The 21692-nt window shown below is 40.0% G+C and overlaps 1 long non-coding RNA gene across 1 annotated transcript in view; it reads left to right on the top strand.

Annotated features, from left to right (window-relative positions):
• Positions 1–6162: 6162 nt before the first annotated feature.
• LOC129038665 (uncharacterized) overlaps positions 6163–21692 on the top strand; it is a 96731-nt gene continuing 81201 nt past the window's right edge. The window contains exon 1 of the long non-coding RNA XR_008503199.2: positions 6163–7159. This is a non-coding gene — a long non-coding RNA (uncharacterized LOC129038665). The remainder of the gene's footprint in view (positions 7160–21692) is intronic.

A 21692-nucleotide genomic window follows, 5' to 3' on the forward strand; every position in this document is an offset into this window, starting at 1 on the left:
ACAAGCTGGTAAAAAAGTAGCACCAGCTGGATTCTCCCAGAGCAGCTGGGCAGTGTAACAAGGCATTGTTCCTACTGCTTAGCCACTCAGCCTAATTTTCTGGACCTTCTAAGGATTCTGTGAGCTACTGAATATCCTTTAATTAGTTTCCTTTCCATTTAAACTAGCTGAAGTTGGTTCTGTTATTTGCAGCTAAAAATCTTAACTAATAAAGGCTGTACTCACTAAATCAGTATTTCAACACAAGGCACAACTGGCATTTTGGATTGGAGATTTCTTCGTAGTGTGGGATGGTTCTGTGCATAGTAAGTTACCAGTCCAGATCCCCAGACACTAAATGCCAGTAGCAGATTCTTATTATTGTGACAACAAAATGTGCCCCACACATTTCCCAATCCCCTTCAGATGGGGGTCACACAACCCCCATTTGAAGGGTACACTATTAAATAGTGCTCTCCCAGCAGTGTTAAAGAGTTAGTGCTCCTTCCCACCTCCACTATTATCAAGAAGTAATTTAGTCTCGAAGAGCACATGCTCACTGGAGTTCTGTACACACATTATCAGGAACTGGGATAGAAAACAGGAAAATGAAACCACCGGCATGGTTCATGTGACATGGATCAAAATACCTAATTACTGCACTTGGAAAATGACTGAAAGGATCAGTTGTGATGACAGTTATGATGCCATTGTTGCAGGAATTTTCTTGGTTTATGTGATTCTCTGGGTAGACTTAGATAGTGAAATAGAAAAGATAGCCTCCAAATTTTAAAACAATATGACATGATTAACATATTATCACAATATAATAACAGGGCTATTTCTTATTCATTTCATTAAAAAAAGAAGTTAAAATATTTTACATTATATGCTTAAGAGTAAAAGTCTATAATAAATGTACAGTAGTCCCCCCTTATTCATGGGGGTTATGTTCCAAGATCCCCAGTGGCTGCCTGAAACCGTGGATAGTACCAAACCCTATATATACTATGTTTTCTTCTATACACAGGTAAGTTTATTCTATACTTCTAATATATACCTATGATAAAGTTTAATTTATAAATTAGGTACAGTAAGAGATTAACAATAATAATAAAATAGAACAATTATAATACTATACTATAATACAAGTTATGTGAATGTGGTCTCTGTCTCAGAATATATTGTACTGTGCTCACTTATTTTCAGAATTTAGTTTGTAACTGTGTCCCAAAGAGTTAAAGAAACCAATGACTAACAGGCCGGGTGTGGTGGCTCACGCCTGTAATCCCAACACTTTGGGAGTCTGAGGCAGGTGGATCACCTGAGGTCAGGAGTTCGAGACTAGGCTGACCAACATGGTGAAACCCTGTCTCTACTAAAAATAAAATTAGCCGACCATGGTGGCGCTAACCTGTAATCCCAGCTACTCAGGAGGCTGAGGCAGGAGAATCACTGGAACCCAGGACATGGAGGGTGTAGTAAGCTGAGATCGCACCACTGCACTCCAGCCTGGGCGAAAGAGCAAGACTCCATCTCAAAAAAAAAAAAAAAGAAACCAACAACCAACGTCTATCAGAAATTCTTGAGTTTTCATGATGGCAGATAAGAAACAACCTGCTGAAACACTGAAATTTGCTCTGCTTATGAGATAAAAGAACTGGCTGAAATCTGTTTGAACTAAGATAGCAGACTGGCATTTGTGCAGAATGAGCCTGCTGAAGTCATAGCCTGAATTCCCACTGCATGTTTCATACTAACTCCCCCTGAATTTGCACACGGGACCCATGAAGTGGCATGAAGAGATAACTGTGCATGCCCACGGACTTTCCCAGACCTCCCCTTTCCTTCCTCCAACCACCTGCTAATCCCAGTATCCACCCCTTAAACCTTTTCTAATAAAATTACTGCCTTAAGGCCAGCACAGGGAGACAGATTTCAGCTTGACTCCTGTCTCTTTGAGTCGATTTTCAATATAAAGCTTTTCTTTTCTGAAAAAATCTGGTGTCAGTTTTGACTTCCAGCACATCAGGCAGGGAGCCCCATTTGCTCTATAACAGGTTGACACCAAGTAACTGAAACCGAAGGTAAGGAGGGACTACTATATTTATTTCAATATAAGAAATATTAGTTATATGTTAGAAATATAGGAGTATTTTAATGTAAGAAAAATATTAATTTTCCCTGAGAATCATGATAGAAATGTTTTAGATAGAAATGGGAAAGAACTATTCCTTTTGGCTCTACTAACACCTGGAGAAAGGTGACTCCTGATTGACACACATGGAAATATACAGAGAAGTTCAAGGGAGCATTCAAATCAAAGGAATGAAGTAAGCAGACGAAAGAGAGTGAGCACATCACATTAAGTACAGATGTAGAGGATTCAAACTTTATTTTAGCACAGAAATCACCAGACTTTAGTGCATTCAGAATGTCTTTTATGCCCATCCTAAATAAATCTTATAGTTAGTTGTTAAGCATAATGAAAATCAGTGAATACTCTAGACCTAACTGCAATAAAACAATGCACAGTTGTCGCTTGATATTTTGGGGGGATTAGTTCCAGGACCTCCCCAGGATACCAAAATATGTGGATGTTCAAGTCCCTAACATAAAATGGTGCAGTATTAGCATAAAACCTATGTTCATCCTCCCAGTATATTTTAAATCACTAGATTATTTATAATACCTAATACAATGTAAAGGCTATAAATGGATATTGTATTGTATTGGTCTTTTATTTGTATTAACTTTTTTTGTTTTCTCCCCCCCCCAACTATTTTTGATCATTGGTTGGTTGAATCATTCATGTGGAACTCTTGGATTCTGAGGACCAATGGTAAATAGGGATGTTTATGCCTGAGGTAGATTGGATTATTGTTCCCAATTATTTATCCCTGTGTGTATCCTTTTCCATGTGACTGCCTTTTCCATGTAATTTACAGTTAATCTCACCAAAGGCAGAGCACAGTTAACCCTTGAACAACACAGGCTTGAACTGTGCAGGTCCACTAATACACAAATTTTTTTCGACCAAATGCAGATAAAAAATACAGTCTTCTTGGGATGTGAAACTTGAGTATGCAAGGGCCGACTTGTCCTATATCTGGGTTCAGCAGGGCCAACTGTGGGACTTGAGTATGCACAGATTTGCGTATACTCAGATGGTCCTGGAACTAATCCCCCATGTATACTAAGGGATAACTATATATCTTTGCCCTGTTGATGTTGGGCTTGGCCATGTGACTGGCTTTGGCTAATGGGATATTAGTGGACATTAAGCAAGTAAAGACTTGAAATACAGAGACATGTGAAACAGATCTGAATCAGGCCTGCAGCCAGGAGCCAGGCCCTGCCACGTGCATTGTCACTAGCAGACCTGCCCCTGAGGACATGTGAGAGGGAAATGATGGTTGGTTATTATGTAGCATTATTGTGGCAAAACTGAGTAGGGCAGAACCTAAAAGTCAAACTGAAACACGACAGCAAATGTGAGCAAAGCTATACTTAAAAAAAAAAAAAAAAAGGCCATAGCATCCATTGAGTACATATCATTTTTTGGTCATAAAAATTTAGTATTATATAATTTAGCTTAGTATTTTTGTTTTTAAGTAACACATGCTTATATGCATATAAAATGTTAACAGTGATGATTTCTGAGTGGTAGGATTACAGGTGAGTTTGCTTCCTAATTTATGCACTTTAGGATTTTCAAAATGTCACATAATAAATATTGTTATAAATCAAATTGCAAATGCCATTTTTAAAATAAAATGAATATAGCCAGATATTAGACAATTCATTGCATCTCAGCCATAAATAAGTACTGCATGAAGAATGCATCACTCAGAAACAGAGTCCACTCATTGCATTTATTATTTACTATGGGTCAGATACTGGGCTAGGTGCTTAGTATGCAAAAGACCCATCTGTCAGAATGATACGTGGCATATTGACATATATGTGTTTATTATTTTCCCTGTAATCTCTGCTTGCCCCATCACTTCTCTAATTTCAAATAAGACCTTGCTTTTGCGAGAGACTAACCAAAATAGAGAGACCAAAGAGTCTGAGTTTCATATATTTTGGCTCTTGAGCTCCCAATGGCCAACTTTTGGTATGATCATCAGTTTGCAATGTAACAAGATGTTGGGATTGGGCTCTGTTTCCACTGAAGTGTTGGCAAGCTAGATACAGAACACGGATGTGTGTGTGAGACAGACCCTTTGCCACAGTTACACGAAAGAGGGAATGACACCCAGATGCCTCAGTGAGGTCAAGAACACAAGAAAGGGGTAAAAGAGAATTTTGTGAGGAGGCTGTATTTGGAGCAAGCTGTGCTTTATACCTTACCTTCTTCATGGTGGGCAGTGTCTGCTGAGAACTGCAAAATTCTCAGCAGGAAGGAATCCATCCAAATCTGCATTAGGGGACTTGCTCAAACTCTGCCATAGTTTCTGGCAGCCTAAGGCTATGTTCCTAAGATAATTCCTCCCCTCCCCCACTTTGAGTTTCCATAGGGAAAAGGCCAAGGCTGTCAAAAGAATTTACTATTTGTTCTAGCCAACACCTGACCATGGGCCCTTGACCTTCCTTTCTTAGCACACTTACTTTTAAAAAGCTTAGAACTGTAAAGCCTTCCTCAGTCCCTTTGAGAAGTATTATAAATCTGCTACAACAGAAGAGCGCCTTTGTCAAGGACCTGAAAGTCATTCCTTTGAAATGTAATCATCAGAAACGATAGGATTTTTGTCTTCCTGTCCCTTTGGGAGGGCAGAAGCCCCAATTCCGTAAATGCCAGTTAGCAGACACAGATGGCCTAACATTTATTTTGAATTAACTCTCTTTCTGGCTTTTTGTATTTTTCACTGCCCTAACTCCACTGAAGGCCCTGCCTCTTCCCCTCCCTACTTCCTCATTCTCTATTTAAAACGCCCAGGCACTTCTGTGTAAAGTGAAACAGAGCTCAGCTCTTTCCTGAATAAAACCTGTGGAGGGGAAAGGCAACATCTTTTCTTCCCATCAGTAGGCTCAAGGCTTAGGCATCTGTAACAAAAGACAGCCTAACCAAAGAAAAGCATACACATTTATTCAATGTGAGTTTTACATGACGTAGCAGCCTTCAGAAGTGAAGACCCAAAGAAACAGGGAAACCTGTGTATTTTTATGTTAGATTTGATGGAGACATGGAACACTGAGGAAAAATATGATTGGACAAAAAAGGTCTGATGGAATGGTGATTAGCTGGAGGAAACTTAGCAAAGCCTGCTTGTTCAGATTCTTCCTGTGTCCCTATGTCTTCAGAGACAAGGACATTTTTTTCTAGGATGGGGAGGATACATCTCCAATGAGGATCTCATGACCTACTTCAGAGGAAGTTCAGAAGAATTCTTTCATGCCCGCTTCAGGGCAGAAGCATGGGAGAAGGTCACAAAGACTCTTTTACCGCAGTTTTCTCAAATGTCAAAGCACTACCTTTTGGGATAGTAGGCCCCGAAGCCCATCACCTGCTTTTCCCACTTTCATCAATGCCAAGCCTTGCTTATCTCTGACACTTCGTCCTTACCTCAAGCTTCATGGATGAAAGCTTTAAGGACCACATGGAGAACCTGGGACTGTATTTCCTGTGGTTAAGGATGCAGAGGACTGATGCCTGAGGCCTGGGAGACAGCCAAGGGGAATGGTGGTGGCTGCACTCCCACCTGCGGATCTAGAGGGAGTGAAAATGTGGCCTCGAGCCTGCGTGGATGCTACTGCATGGGGCCCTGCCCAGAGCCCAGAGTGGACAACTCTCCCTCATGGGGAAGAGGGGAGGCTGGCTGGCAGGGGCATGGCAGAGGCCTGAGAAGTTCTCACCCAGAAGAGTGGGAGGCCTGAGGAGGTACTGCACAGCCACTAGTAGCAGAGGCATATCCTCTGGGGTCAAGCGTGTGAAAGGAAAATCAAAACTTGGGTCCCCAATTTACTCTGCCAAAAAGAAAAACAATTAAGCTGAAAGCTGAGTCATGCAAAAAGCTGTCTTTCCTTTTGTTTCCAAACAGACAGCTACAGATAAAAGGTTAAATATCTCCACAGGTAGCTACTCTAGGTTTACCTTATCTTATGTAAAGTGCCGATTTACTGAACATGAGACAAATACATAACTTTTTTTTTTTTTTTTTTTTTTTCAGATGGAGTCTCGCTCTGTCGCCCAGGCTGGAGAGCAGCGGAAGGATCTTGACTCACTGCAACCTCCGCCTCCTGGGGTCAAGTGATTCTCCTGCCTCAGCCTCCAGAGTAGCTGGGATTACAGGCGCACGCCACCACGCCAGGCTAATTTTTGTATTTTAAGTAGAGACAGGGTTTCACCATGTTGGCCAGGCTAGCCTTGAACTCCTGACCTCAGGTGATCCGCCTGCCTTGGCCTCCCAAAGTGCTGGGATTACAGGCATGAGCCACTGCAGCGGGCGGAAAAGTACATAATTGACTCTTCCCCTACCTGCTCCCTTTCCCTTGCAACACATGCATTGAGTCACATGACCATACCTTCCCTCTTTCCCCTGCAGCCAGCTTTTCTCCTTTAAATACTGAAGCCCTCAAAATTGTCTTTGGAGAAAGGCACAGACCTGTCTCCAGGTCATGGCCTTAACCTTGGCAAAATAAACTTCTAAATGGATTGAGACCTGTCTCAGATACTTTTTGGTTTACAAGGGCGAGCCCACAAGGCTTTAGCGGACCTCTGGGAGCGTGCACAAAGAAGGGATGCTTGAATTGCTTGTTTTCTCAAGAAGTGTCAGGTCTGAGAGCCTGAAGCTACCCATCCACCGTACCCCTCACGTCTCCTCCCTGCCTTACAGGGAGGGGATTCAGCGTTGGGTTTTGACTGTCACCAGGACTGGACATTCTGATGACCGAAAAAGCAGGTGGCGTTTGTGACTATATATACATAATACAACAGAGAAAGCCAAAAATCCAAGGAACTGCAAGAATTTTTATCCGGGTGAAGATTATCCTCACAGAATAAAGTTAGGTGAGGAAGACATAAACAAAGCTGTATTTGGATAATGTCCCGAGTCCTGTTTGTTCAACACACTGGTCACAGCAAGACGACTGACTGAATTAGACTCCCGTGGCCTCTGCCCAGGCGGGATAAGAACCTCAAACCCAGGAGGGAGCGGAGGAGACGGAGCGTGGCGAGGTGAGTTAGGCATGGGGGGAGGGCTGTGTCTCCCATGCCTCCTCTGACTTGCTCTGGGGAGTTGGCAGGAGGCGAAACTAGGACTCTCTACCCTCCTTAAAGTTTGGGAAACCTGAGAGTGGAGAGATCTTTTGCCTCTTTGCTGGTGGAAGTGAGACAGCCAGGTGGGAAGGGCTCCCTGGCAGAACCTCTAATGGCCTGCGCACCATGGGGAATGCGCTCTGGTGTGGAGCCCTGGGAAGTTCACGCCCTTTGCAGCGGGGAGGAGCCTGGCTTCTCTCTCCTGTTCTCTCTCCTGTGTGGTACCTGGGATTGCATCTGCGAGGTGGGAAGCGCACTAGCAGGGACTCTGGCATTGCAGAAAGTCCCTGTTTCCCTCTTTTCCTTTTCACCCAATAAACCCTGCCCTTCTCACCCTTCAAATTGTCTGCGAGCCTAATTTTTTGTGGTCGTGTGATGAGGACCACATCTTTAGTTGAACTAAGGAAAGGGTCCTACAACAGAAGTGCCAGAGAGGTGGCCAGCCTGGGATAGAAGTGACCCTTGCTGCTATCCTGGAGGTCAGCTGTAAGAGCGGAAGGGGTGATGGGGCTTGTTGGGGCTTGAGAAGGCCGAAGAGAGCCTGTGCCACACTGCCTGCTGAGATTTCAGAGGACCCAGAGTGCCATGAGAGATGATCTCCATCAATCACAGAATAGGCAAAAAACAGTTTCCAGAAAGAGAAAAAAAATGGACCCAAACCACATATAAAGATGTAGACCTCAGGCCGGGCACGGTGGCTCATGCCTGTAATCTCAGTACTTTGGGAGGCCGAGGCCGGCGGAGTCAGGAGTTTGAGACCAGCGTGATTAACATGGTGAAACCCCCTCTCTACTAAAAATACAAAAATTAGCCGGGTGTAGTGGTGGGTGCCTGTAATCCCAGCTACTCGGGAGGCTAAGGCAGGAGAATCTCTTGAACCCGGGAGGTGGAGGCTGCACTGAGCCGAGATGGTGCCATTGCACTCCAGCCTGGGCAACAGAGGGAGGCTCCATCTCAAAAAAAAAATAAAAATAAAAAAAGCTATATAGACTTCACTAATAATTAAATAAAACAAGTTAAAGCAATAATGAGGTAGCTTTTTAAAAACCTATCAGAGCAGTAAAGATTTAAAAGTTTGATAATACATAAGCTTGGTGCAGGTGTGTGAAGCGGGAGCTGTCGCATCATTTTGGTAGTATGATGGTTAATACTGAGTGTCAACTTGATTGCACTGAAAGGTGCAAAGTATTGTTCCTGTGTGTGTCTGTGATGGTGTTGCCAAAGGACAGTAACATTTGAGTCAGTGGGCTGGGGAAGGCAGACCCACCTTTAATCTGGTGGGCACAGTCTAATCAGCTGCCAGCGTATATAAGGCAGGCAGAAAAATGTGAAAAGGCGAGACTGACCTAGCCTCCCAGCCTGTATCTTTCTCCCATGCTGGATGCTTCTGGGCCTCAAACATCAGACTCCAAGTTCTTCAGTTTTGGGACTCAGACTGGCCCTCTTTGCTCCTCAAGTTTGCAGACAGCCCATTGTGGGAACTTGTTATTGTGTAAATTAATACTTAATAAACTTCCCCCTTTTTTTGAGATGGAGTCTCGCTCTTGTTGCCCAGGCTGGAGTGCAATAGCACGATCTCACCTCACTGCAACCTCCACCTCCCAGGTTCAAGCGATTCTCCTGCCTCAGCCTCCTGAGTAGCTGGGATTACAGGCGCCCACCACCATGCCTGGCTAATTTTTTGTACTTTTAATAGAGATGAGGTTTCACCATGTTGGCCAGGCTAGTCTGGAACTCCTGACTTCAGGTGATCTGCCTGCCTCAGCCTCCCAGAGTGCTAGGATTACAGGCGTGAGCCACTGTACCCGGCCTAAACTCCCCTTTACACATTTATATATCCTATTAGTTCTGTCCCTCTAGAGAACCCTGACTAATACAGGTAGAAATAGGAATTTATACCATATTTTGGGAGAAGAATTTGGTGAAATCTATAATGAAGGTGTTGACCCAGCAATTAATTCCATTTCAAAAAAATTTTCGACGGTTATATTTGCATGTGTTTGCAGAAACATAAGTACAAGGATTTTCACTGCACCATAGTTTATGATGGCAACAATGACAAATGAAGAAAACAACTTATACTCAAGCAATAAAGGTTTGATTAATAAATTATGGTGCATACCAATTATGCTGCATTCTTTTTAGAATGATGTGGCTATAGTTATTTTGAAATACAAAGATCAATAAGCATATAAAACAAAATGCAAAGCACAAGATCATAGGAATAATATGCTTCTATTCATAAGGGTGTTTCAGAAAGGTGTATGTGTATAGAGTATGTATATACAGGGAAAGTTCTGGAAGGATACCCAAGAAATCATTGAAGATGCTTCCTCTAGAGAATATAACTGAGGATCTGGAAGAAAAATCAGATTCACTTTTCATTAGCGCATGCTGGGAAATGTAAGCAAAGTCTCCAGGGAGAAGTCTCAGATCATGGGACTCAGCCAGTGTCAGGGCCTAGGGAACTGAAAACAGAGGTTAGAACAGGGAAGCCGTCAAGAAAAGTTCAGTCTCTGATATAGAGGACAGAGTCACCATGATGGACAAAGACAAGATAGCAGGGGATGAAGGACAACTGAGAAGAGGTAGGAATACACTGTTCTCAAGGATAGAGGTGCAATATTAAGCACTAAGAGCCAGTTGTGACAAATGTCCAGAGATCCTTAATGAGAGATCCCAAGACACACAATGAGAAGATTGTTTCTCCCCAGATAGGATTTGGATTTGTGTCTCCACCCAAATCTCATGCAGAATTGTAATCCCCAGTGTTGGAGGAGGGGCCTGATGGGAGGTGATTGCATCCTGAGGGCAGATATTCCCTTTGCTGTTCTCATGCTACTGAGTGAGTTCTCATGAGATCTGCTTATTTAAAAGTATGGAGCACCTCCCCCTTCACTTTCTTCCCCCTGCTCCAGCCATGGAGGACGTGCCTGCTTCCCCATTGCCTTCCACCATGATTTTAGGTTTCCTGCGGCCTCCCCAGCCATGCTTACTGTACAGCCTGCAGAACTGTGAGTCAATTAAACCTCTTTTCTTTATAAATTACCCAGCCTCAGGTAGTTCTTTATAGCAAGAACTATGCAAGAATGGATTAATACATCCCCCTAAGGTTTATGTTAGGCATTTGCAGTTAGTACAGGATTCACAGGTCTTAAGGAAGAGATGGTGTTGTATTACTCCCATTTCCAGAAATGCAACAAAATAGAAAATGTTCACTCCAGGAAGGGTTTTCAGGTGGAGGCATTAGAATGTTCTGAACATCTGGATCTACAATAAGCTAAAGTGGGAAGTCCTTACTCTCTAATGTTGCCTCTGAGTTTGAAGACAACACTCTATATGGCGATAGTGTGTGTTCAAAAATAAAATACCATTAACAGCTTGAAAATAGCAAAAGGGAAGGAAACCAAAGAGAATGGGGGAAGGAACAGTCTATGAAAGTCTTCTTTAGACTCTATCATCATTGATACCTAGTTACAAGACAAACCACTTCTCAAAAGTGAGCAAATAATAAAATTTTCTTACAATTTCTGGTTATTCTTTTAAAGAAGAAAGAGTGAAGGAAAAATTAAGGGAATTTGTGGTGTGAGGCACACTTTTTGGCACAGGAGAACAAACATATCTTGTTTTTTATATGCCTTGCTAATTATGTATTTTAAAATAGTGGCCCAAAAGCTAGAGAAATGAAATGAAAGTCAAGAAAATCGGAAAGGTGGAAAATTGGAAATGCTTCACACCAAGCATTAATTCCTGTAGTTTGAGTTATATTACTTGGTTAAGAAGCTTAGGAAGCTTGGGTGACACTAAAGTAGTAATATTGTAATAATGCTGGAAATAATAATGCAGTAACAATGCTCTAACGATGCTGAAGTAATAATGCTGTAATGATGCGGATTAGCACTGTGGGTGACATGCTGAATATCAGCATCATTATAGCAAGGAAAAGCTTACTGTTGTATTGGTACAAAATAGGCACTCTAGTTAAGTTTTAAATCAAATCAATTTTTACGTTTTCTACACAATTAAAATGCAATTTTGGGGAGTGTACAATTCTATGAGTTTTTATACATAAATAGATTCTTGTAACTACCATCATAGACAAGATACAGAACAATTTTAGCATCCTGAAGAGAACTTTCCATCTGTCCTGGTGTATTTAGACCCTTTCTCCCTCACCCCAACCCCTGGCTACCTCTTATGTGTCCTCTGTTCCTACATTTTTGCCTTTTCCAAAATGTCATATGAGTAGATTTATACAGTATGTGCATATTTGAGGCTGGGTTCTTTTGCTTGCATAATATATCCTTTTTTATTTTTAAAAGAATACTTATTTTCGCCGACTACAAGATAAGGGAGGAGGGCAGGAAAGACTCAGTGACTGCAGAACTTACACAGATAGCATCTTGACATTCTAAAAGAAATGGAGAAATATATGAGGCATGGCTGCAACACTGTTTTCCTTCATGTAACAAGTGCTTCATCTATTTAAAGCCTATGTATTCTGATTTGCCTTTTCTATTTTGAGCACGTTCAAATATATGTCCTCCAGAGGGATGATGGAAGAAAACTCACCTCCCTACAGACTTTCCTGAGTCTTTGCATATAGAAACGCAATTATTCATATATAATTAAATTTGTTTTGTTAGTTGGGCACTGAGCTTTTTCTCTTGCTAGTGAGGTAATCCGTGGCAGCACATTGCCTCGTTTGCTGGAAAACTGCTGACCTTCCAAACAGTCATAGGTTTATTCAGCACAGGTTTTTCTGCCTGCACAGCATACAGAGTTGCTGTGTATTGTGAGTTGAGTTGGATCTAAAGGAGGTGAGAAGAGGCATGGCTTGTATTTTACTGCCTGAGGGACATTTACAGCTTCCATCAATGTGTGTCCACTTCCATTATAAGTAATATATTATCTTTGCACAGAGTTCTACTATTTCACATGCTGCAAACCATTATTTAGGAAGGGAATTAATATTATGCTTTGGAATTCCCACTGAAGTGAACATATTTAGCAGATAAAGGGTTTAATACTTGTTGATAAATAAAAGCAGCAACTCCCATTTCCAGCTCTCCTACACACACACACACACACACACACATTCACACTCATATGTGTTGTGTGGGGGTTGGGGAGAAGTGGCTTGCAATTTTGGATAGAATAACCAGTTGCAAATTGGTTTGCTGTTGGGTTTTTAATGGTATGCAAATGTGTTGTGGGATGTATAAAATGTACCACTGAACCTAGATAATACCTAAATGAGAGCTTGCTTGATTTGTTGAAGTGGTTAATATCTAGCTATTTGAATCGGTCCAGTTTGCCAATGGGCTCAATTCTGTACTTCCTAGGGTTTTCTTTAAAATGTGTTACAATTCCAAATGGATTTGTTTTCAGTTTTCATTTTCTGTTGCATTTCCTTTGTGGTTGACTGTGTTCTTTATTTGCTTATTAAAAACTTCATGTTTGAAATTATGAAATGTTTATGATTAAGAAGCAGACTAGTCCAATAACTAAACAGAGCATTGAAACATATTTCTATCATCATTGTTATGCTGAGCATACTAGAAAACTCTTCACTGGGGCTGGGTGCAGTGGTTCACACCTGTAATCCCAGCACTTTGGGAGGCCGAGGCCGGTGCATCATTTGAGGTCAAGAGTTCGAGACCAGCCTGGCCAACATGGTGAAACCCCATCTCTACTAAAAATATAACATAGTAAAACCCCATCTCTACAAAAACACAAAAATTAGCCGGGTGTTTGCCTGTAATGCCAGCTACTTGGGAGGCTGAGGCAGCAGAGTCTCTTGAACCTGGGAGGTGGAGGCTGTAGTGAGCCAAGACCATGCCACTGCCTTCCATCTTGGGCGGCAGAGACTCCATCTAAAAAAAAAAAAAAAAAAAGAAAAAACAAAACTCTCCAGTGGTTAGTGTTTCACACTGGAGAAAGAATAAAGTACTGTACTAAAGACTAAAAAATAGTAGACCATTGTCTATACCTCATTGGGCAAATGAAATTGACTATATTTCCATTGGCTGGGAGACCCTCTTTTGCAGTCAGGAATGGTACAATGAAAGATCTGTTTTGAATTGGACATGTTCAGCTACTGTCCAAACAGCAGTGAATGCTTCTTCTTTGTGTATGCTCTCATTACACCTTCAACATAGTCATAATCATTAATTTAATGCAGCTGCCTTTCCCTCAGGTATCTTGAAAGGCTTCAATGACAAGGACTTTTTTTTTCATTGTATGCAAAGGAGCTCAACCAATATTTGTTTGGCTTTTTTTTAGATGGTGTCTAACTCTGCCGCCCAAGCCGGAGCACAGTGGCACCATTTCGGCTCACTGCAACCTCCAGCTCCCAGGTTCAAGCAATTCTTGTGCCTCAGCCTCCCAAGTAGCTGGAATTATAGGTGAGTGCCATCGTGCCCGGCTAATTTTTTTTATTTTCAGTAGAGATGGGGTTTCGCCAGGCTGGTCTCACACACCTGACCTCGAGTGATCTGCCCTCCTTGGCCTCCCAAAGTGTTGGGATTACAGGCGTGAGCCACCGCGCCCGGCCTCAATCAATGTTTTTGAAAAAATGTTTATGAATTGAGAGCCGTAGCTTTTCTAGACCTAAAAGATAATATATTATAGCACTGGAAATGAAGGTTTGGAGACCTGGTATTCTGTAAAAATAAGCCAGTCATTTCCAGATCATCCCTCCCTATTCCACAGACAAGAATTTCTGAGAGGCCTCATCCAGCATCTCATGCCCTAGCAGCCCAGGCATCACCTTCTGAGAGTTGAATACTCACTTCTCTGCTCTGCCATGCATGCCCCTTTTGGAAGAATGCTGCCCTGAGCAGGGTAGTATTACTTGCTCCATCCCCAAAGTAGAAAACCACTGAGGTGACAAAATGGTACTGCCATCCCTTCAGTCCTCACTAGGTAGGGTCATGATTGTTCCTCACAGAAATGGAGGGCATTCCCTTCACCTCAGTATTGTGGCATGTTTTATCATCTGGACCTCTAAACACATGGCTTAGTCTCAAAATGCCATTCATGAAAAACTACTACAAACTTCCACTTTTGGCCATGATAAGAAAAGCAATGACCAGCTGGGAGTGGTGACTCATGCTTGTAATCCCAGCACTTCGGGAGGCTGAGGTGGGTGGATCCCCTGAGGTCGGGAGTTTGAGACCAGCCTGACCAACATGGAGAAACTCTGTCTCTACTAAAAATACAAAAAATTAGCCAGGCGTGGTGGCGCATGCCTCTAATCCCAGCTACTTGGGAGGCTGAGGCAGGAGAATTGCTTGAACCTGGGAGGGGGAGGTTGTGGTGAGCCAAGATAGCGCCATTGCACTCCAGCCTGGGCAACAAGTGCGAAACTCCACCTCAAAAACCAAAAAAAAAAAAAAAAAAAGAAAAGAAAAGAAAAAGAAAAGCATTGACCAGATATCACTGCCCTCTCTTCCATAAACAACTAGAAAATTGGACAAAATAAATGACACAACCGTTTTCAGACATTGGGCAGCAGGCAGCATAAGGTTGTGATCCTTGAGAGAAGAGAAAAAGCCCTAAATGTCTCAGCTTTCAGCCCAAAGGCCAATTCCAGACTGGTAGGGGAGCCCCCAAATCCCTCATGGCATCATTGAGTTGAAGATGGAGATCAAAGTTCAGGGAAGCTGAGGTGACTGGAAGTTGTGGAACAGAGTTCCTGAAAAGGGGATGCTAAAGATAAAAAGAATTCCAGAAATATGTATGAGGGTTGTATTGAGTCTTTGTTAAGTGCTAGGCCATCCATGTGCAGAGTGAAACCCCACAACACAAAGAAGGCCTGGGGTGTCATAAGCAGAAAAATTCCCAGAGCTCACACAGGACAGGGTGATGTTTGAACTCTGGCCAGGCAACGTGGAGATTCCTGAGACTTCTGAGGTATCCAGCAGAGATTTCAGAGTGATGTTGCCTTAATAATAGATCTGAACTATCTCCTTTTTTTTTTTTTTTTTTTTTGGAAACAGGGTCTCACTCTGTTGCCTAGGCTGGAGAATTGTTGTGCCATGATCTCGGCTCACTGCAACCTCCTCTGCCTCCTGGGTTCAAGTGATTCTCCTGCCTCAGCCTCCCAAATGCCTGGCTAATTTTTTTTTTTTATATTTAGTAGAAACGGGGTTTCACCATGTTGACTAGACTGATCTTGATCTCCTGGCTTCAAGTGATCCACCCACCTCCGCCCCACAAAGTGCTGGGATTACAGGCATGAGCCACCATGCCCAGCCCCTGAACTGTCTCTTGAATGAAGGCTACGCTAGAATCATTCAAGCAAAGCTTAAAAACAGAACTCAAAGGCATCAAACTGACCTGCTATCTTTCAAAACAAAGACTGATGCTGTTTTTTAAAAAAGGCAACAAACTCCAGACACTCAACACCCTAATAATACTAAGCTTATCAAAAGATAGGAAATGTGACCCATGACCAGGAGAAAAATTGCCATGAGAAATGAACCCTAAAATGTCAGAGATGATGATATTAGTAGATAAAATGATTAGAACAGGAATTATAACTATGTAAAGTGTTTAAAGGAAAACAAAAATAATGAGAAGAAACAAGGAAGATGAAAAGGAATTTCCAGAAATGAAAAATCTAATATCTGAAATGAAATTTTCACTGTATAGGATTTACAGCAGATTAGACACCACAGAAGAAAAGATTAGTGAAATTGAAGACATAGCAGTAAAATCTATCCAAAATGAAATAGAAAGAAAAACAATTGGAGACAAAATGAAAAGAGCCCTAATGACTTTTGGAACTATGTCAAAGAGTCTGACAGACTTAAAATTGGAGTCCAAGAAAGATACTGTGGATGGGTAAGGGACAGAAAATATAATTGGAGAAGTAGTTCCTGAAAAATTTCCTAATTTGATGAAAATGTTACATCTCAAAAATCTAAGAAGCTCAAGAAATGTCAACAAGGTTAAACATCTGCATATCTGTACCTTCACACAACCAGGCCCACACCAAGGCATACCCAAATTTCTGAAAACCAGTTACAAAATAAGAGTGACAGCTGACTTCTGGTCAAGCTACACAAGTATCTTTAAAATGCTGAAAAAAATATGTCAATACAAAATTTTATAACCAACAAAAATATTCTTCCAAAATTAAGGCAAAACCAAAAAACCCTTTTCAGAAACTAAACTGAGAAAATTAGTTGCCTGCTGACCTGCATTACAAGAAATGTTAAATAAAATTCTTCAGGTGAAAGGAAAATGATACAAATTCAGACCTATGCAAGGGAGTAAAGAATATGTAAAATGGCAAATGCCTGGGTTTTTAAATGTAAAAATTATTTTTTTGCAGTTAAAAGGTAAATATTATTAAATTGGATTTAAAAAGTAAGGCTCAATTATATATTGTCTATGAGGAGCCTACTTTAATTATAAAGACGTGCATTAAAAGTAAAAGGTTGGGAAAATATATACCATGTGGACACCACATTACATTTAAGAAAGCTAGCATGGCTACTTTGTGACACAAGGTAGACTTCAGAAGGAAGGTTGTCATGGATAGGATGCATTATTTCATAATGAAAAAGGGGAAAATTCACCCATTAAACACACCCAGTGTATTTAACCTGATTCACTATGCATAAACCCAATAACATAGCTTCAAAATACATGAAACAAAAATGGACAAAACTGGTAACACTGTCAACCAACTTGACCTAATTGGTATTTATAGATCATTTTGGCCAAGAACAATGCAATAAACATTCTATTCAAATGCATATGAAGTGTTCACCAAAACAAACCATATTTTATTTTTTAAGACCATAAAATAAGTTAATAAATTTAAAAGGATTGAAATACTGCAGAGTACGTTCTCTAACCGTAGAGAAAATAAGTTAGAAAGAAATAAGAGAAAGCTTTCTGGAGAATGCCTAAATATTTGGAAATTAAACACAGATTTGCAAGTAATTCATATATCAACAAGGGCAATTATAAATTATTTGGAAATGAGTGAAAATAAAAATAGAGTATATTGAAATTTGAGACACAGCTCAACTACCGAATGGAGGGAAACTTATGGCTTTAAATGTTATAGCAGAAAAAAGAAAGATCTCAAATCAATGATCTAAGCTTCCACCTTAAGAAGCTGAAAAAAGCAAAAGAAATTAAACCCAAAGTATGTAGAAGGAAACAATAAAGATAAGAGCAGAAGTCAGTGAAATAAAAATAGGCACAAAATTGAGAAATTTTGAAAAACAACAAATACTAATCAAGATAATAGAAAGAAGACAAAACTTACCAATACCAGGAGTGAACAAAGGAGAGATCTTTACAAATCTTATAGATACTAAACGCCTAATAAAGGAAAATTGAAAAAAAGTAAAACTTGGATGAAATGGGCAAATTCCTTGAAAGATACACATTAGCAGCACAGACTTAATAAAAAAATAGAAAACTGGATAGTGCTATGCCTATTAATAGAATTAAATTCATAATTTAAAAACCTTCCCACAAGGAAAACTCCTGGCTCTGATAGCTTCACTATTGAATTCTAACAAATATTTAAAGAAGTCATACCAACTTTATGCAAACTCTTCCAGATAATAGAAGAGAGGAAACATTTTTTTTTCACTTCATTTTACAAAGCCAGCATAACTCTAACAGCAAAAGAAAAGACAATTCAAGGAAAAAAAAAAACCCAAACTACAGATTGATATTACTCATGAACAGTCACAAAAATAAGTAATAAAAACTTAGCAAATAAAAAACTAGCTGTGTGTGTGTGTGTCTCTGTGTGTGTATCAAGTATGAGCAAGTATGGTTTACATAAGATTGAAAGTTTGATTTAATATTTGAGAAATCAATGTAATTTACTACATTATCAAAAATAAAGGATAAAACCACATCATCATTTCAAGAGATGTGGCATAAACACTTGACAAAATTCAAGAACATCTCATTTTTTAAATATCTCAATAAATTAGGAAAAGCAGGGAACTTTCTGATAAAAAGTGTTGTTTAAAACCTATCATTAATGTCATACTTAATGGTGAAAGACTGAAGGCTTTACCCATAGGATCAAAAATAAGCTAAGAATGCCCATTCTCATAATTTCTATCCAATATTGTACTCGCGGGTCTAGCCAGTACAATAAGGCAAGAACAAGAAATTCAAGGAATACAAACAAGAAAGGAATAATTAAAACAGGTTTCATTCACAGATGACACAATTGTATACAAAGAAATTCCTATACACTTTGTTAAAAATTGGTAGAACTAATAAAAGCTTAGCAAGGTTATAGGATATCAGGTGCGTATACAAAATTCAATTATATCTTTAATGTATTTGCAATGACAATTGAATATTAAAATTTTAAATCATCTACAATAGTATCTAAAAACATGAAAAACAGGAAAAAATGTGTAAGATTGGAAGAGTGAACACTATTAAAACATCACTGAGAGAAATTAAAGAAGTCCTAAATAAATGGAGAGATTTATGTTTATGAATTAGAAAATTCAATATTATTCAGATGTCAGTTCTCCCCAAATTGATCTATGGGTTCAATGCATCCTTTTGGGTAAAGTTTGCCCCCGGCTTTAGGCCGGGGGAGAGTTCTCTTTGAGATGGTTTATCCCTATGTTCTGCTGAGTTGGAATGTCAGTTTTCTTGGAGTTTATGCAGCATGTAGAACATGATATTTTTTGTACTTGTTCTTCCATTAAATTTCATATCCTGGAAACATGTTTGTCTGGATGGGATGTTTTTTTTGGTAGCAAAGGTGATGATATTTCAAAATTAAGTTTTGTAAGATTTTCTGGTCTCAGATTAGTTTTCAATAGAAACCACTCCAGAAATGAAAAGGGCATGTGAACTAGTAATAAGTATTTGAGCACAGCTATTTCAAGTTCATCTGGGGTTGCTGTTACAACTAATTGTCAAAATATACCTTTGTTATTCTTTTTCACAAAACAGGTCCAATAACTGAGTCTCAGTTGGCAGTGGTTGAGTTCATGCTGATCTAGGACTTGGGATATTGTCATTGGAAGTATAGTTGACAGCAGTTACAGTATCTTTTCTTATTCTTTGTTGCCTTACTTCTCAAAGGGTAGAAAATAGGTCAGAAAAATAGACAAATCCAGGACACCTGTTAGAAATACAGAACCTCAGTCTCCATCCCCCTCATCAATTCAATCAGAACCTGTATTTTAACCTGATTCACTGGTGATTCCTATGTATATTAAAATTTTAGAAGGGCAGCACATTTATTCTTCTTTAAAACCACTCCCAGCAAATCTGGGCTGGCAGATTTTTTTTCTGGAGTAAGAGTGAATTTGCAGAGATGTCACCAATAGTATTGTAATCTCACTGGAACAACTTTTCTTCTTAAACTTATTATGTAAAATCACCGAAAGTTTTATTCACTGTTTTCCTCTGACAAGATAATCATAAAGAATTAGTCTCAAAAAGCCTTGCATTTTGATTTGACTATGTATAGATACCTTTTTTTTCCAGTTTTATTTTAGATTCAGGAGGTACACGTGCAGGTTTGTTACATGGGTATTTTGTGTATAAGGTTTAGGATAGGAATTATCCATTTCATCACCCAAGCACAGTACCTAATAATTAGTTTTTTTTTTTTTTTTTTTTTTTTTTTGAAACGGGGTCTCACTCTGTCACCCAGGCTGGAGTGCAGTGGCACGATCTCAGCTCACTGCAAGCTCCGCTTCCTGGGTTCACACCATTCTCCTGCCTCAGCCTCCTGAGTAGCTGGGACTGCAGGCACCCGCCACCGTGCCCAGCTAATTTTTTGTATTTTTAGTAGAGATGGGGTTTCGCCATGGTCTCGATCTCCTGACCTCGTGATCTGCCCGCCTTGGCCTCCCAAAGTGCTGGGATTACAGGCGTGAGCCACCGCACCCAGTTAAATAGTTTTTCAACCCTTGTCCCCTTTCCTCCCTCCCCTTTGTAGTAGTCCCCAGTTCCTATTGTTGTCATCTTTATGTCCATGAGTACCCAATGTTTAGCTCCCACTTATGTGAGAACATGTAGTATTTAGTTTTTTATTACTGCATTAATTTGCTCAGATTTTGTTCCTTTTTATGGCTGCATAGTATTCCATGGTGTATATGTACCACATTTTCTTTATCCAGTCCACCACTGATGGGCACCTAGGTTGATTCCATGTCTTTGCTATTGTGAATAGTGCTACAATTAACATGTGAGTGCATGTGTCTTTTTGGTAGAATGATTTGTTTTCTTTCAGACATATACCTGGTAATGGGACTGCTGGATCAAATGATAGTTCTAGGTTCTTTGAGAAGTCTCCAAACTGCTTTCCACAGTGGCCAAATTAATTTACATTCCCACCAACAGTGTATAAGCGTTCCCTTTTCTCCACAGCCTCACCAGCATCTGTTATTTTTCACTTTTTAATAATAGCCATTCTGACTGGTGTGAAATGGTATCTCAGTGTGGTTTTAATTTGCATTTCTCTGATGATTAGTGATGTGGAGCGTTTTTTTCATATGTTTGATGGTCACTTGTATGTCTTCTTTTGAGAAATGTCTGTTCATGTCTTTTGCCCATTTTTTGATAGGATCATTTGGTTTTTGCTTATTCAATTGTTTATGTTCCTTATAGATTCTGGATATTAAACTTTTGTTGAATGAGTAGTTTGTGAATTTTTTCTCCTATTCTGTAAACAGACAACCTACAGAATGGGAAAAAGTGCTTACAGACAACCTACAGAATGGGAGAAAAAATTCACAAACTACTTGTTGATAGTTTCTTTTGCTGTGCAGAAGCTCTTTGGTTTAAGTAGGTTCCGCTTGACAATATTTACATATGTTGCAATTGCTTTAGAGGACTTAATCATAAATTCTTTCCCAAGGCTGATGTCCAGAATAGTGTTTCTTCAGTTTTCTTCTTAGATGCTTATATTTTGAGGTCTTACATTTAAATCTTTAACCCATCTTGAGTTAAATTTTGTATATGGTGAGAGGTAGGGGTCCAGTTTCATTCTTCTGCATATGGCTAGCCAGATATTTCAGCACAATTTATTGACTAAGAAGTCATTTCCCCATCGTGCATTTTTGCTGACTTTGTTGAAGATAAGATTGCTCTAAGTGTGCAGCTTTATTTCTGGGTTCTCTATTCTGTTCCATTGGTCCACATATCTGTTTTTGTACCAGTACCACACCGTTTTGGTTACTGTAGCCTTATAGTATAATTTGAAATTAGATAATGTGATGCCTCCAGCCTTGTTCTTTTTGCTTACGGTTGCTTTGGCTATTTGGGCTCTTTTTTGGTTCCATATGAATTTTAGAATAGTTTTTTCTAGTTCTGTGAAAAATGATGTTGGTAGTTTGATAGGAATAGCATTGAAACTGTAGATTGCTTTGGGCAGTATGGGCCATTTTAACACCATTTGTTCTTCCAATCCATGAGCATGGAATTT

The sequence above is a fragment of the Pongo pygmaeus genome, chromosome 5 (genome assembly GCF_028885625.2).
Source record: "Pongo pygmaeus isolate AG05252 chromosome 5, NHGRI_mPonPyg2-v2.0_pri, whole genome shotgun sequence".
Taxonomy (NCBI): Eukaryota; Metazoa; Chordata; class Mammalia; order Primates; family Hominidae; genus Pongo; species Pongo pygmaeus.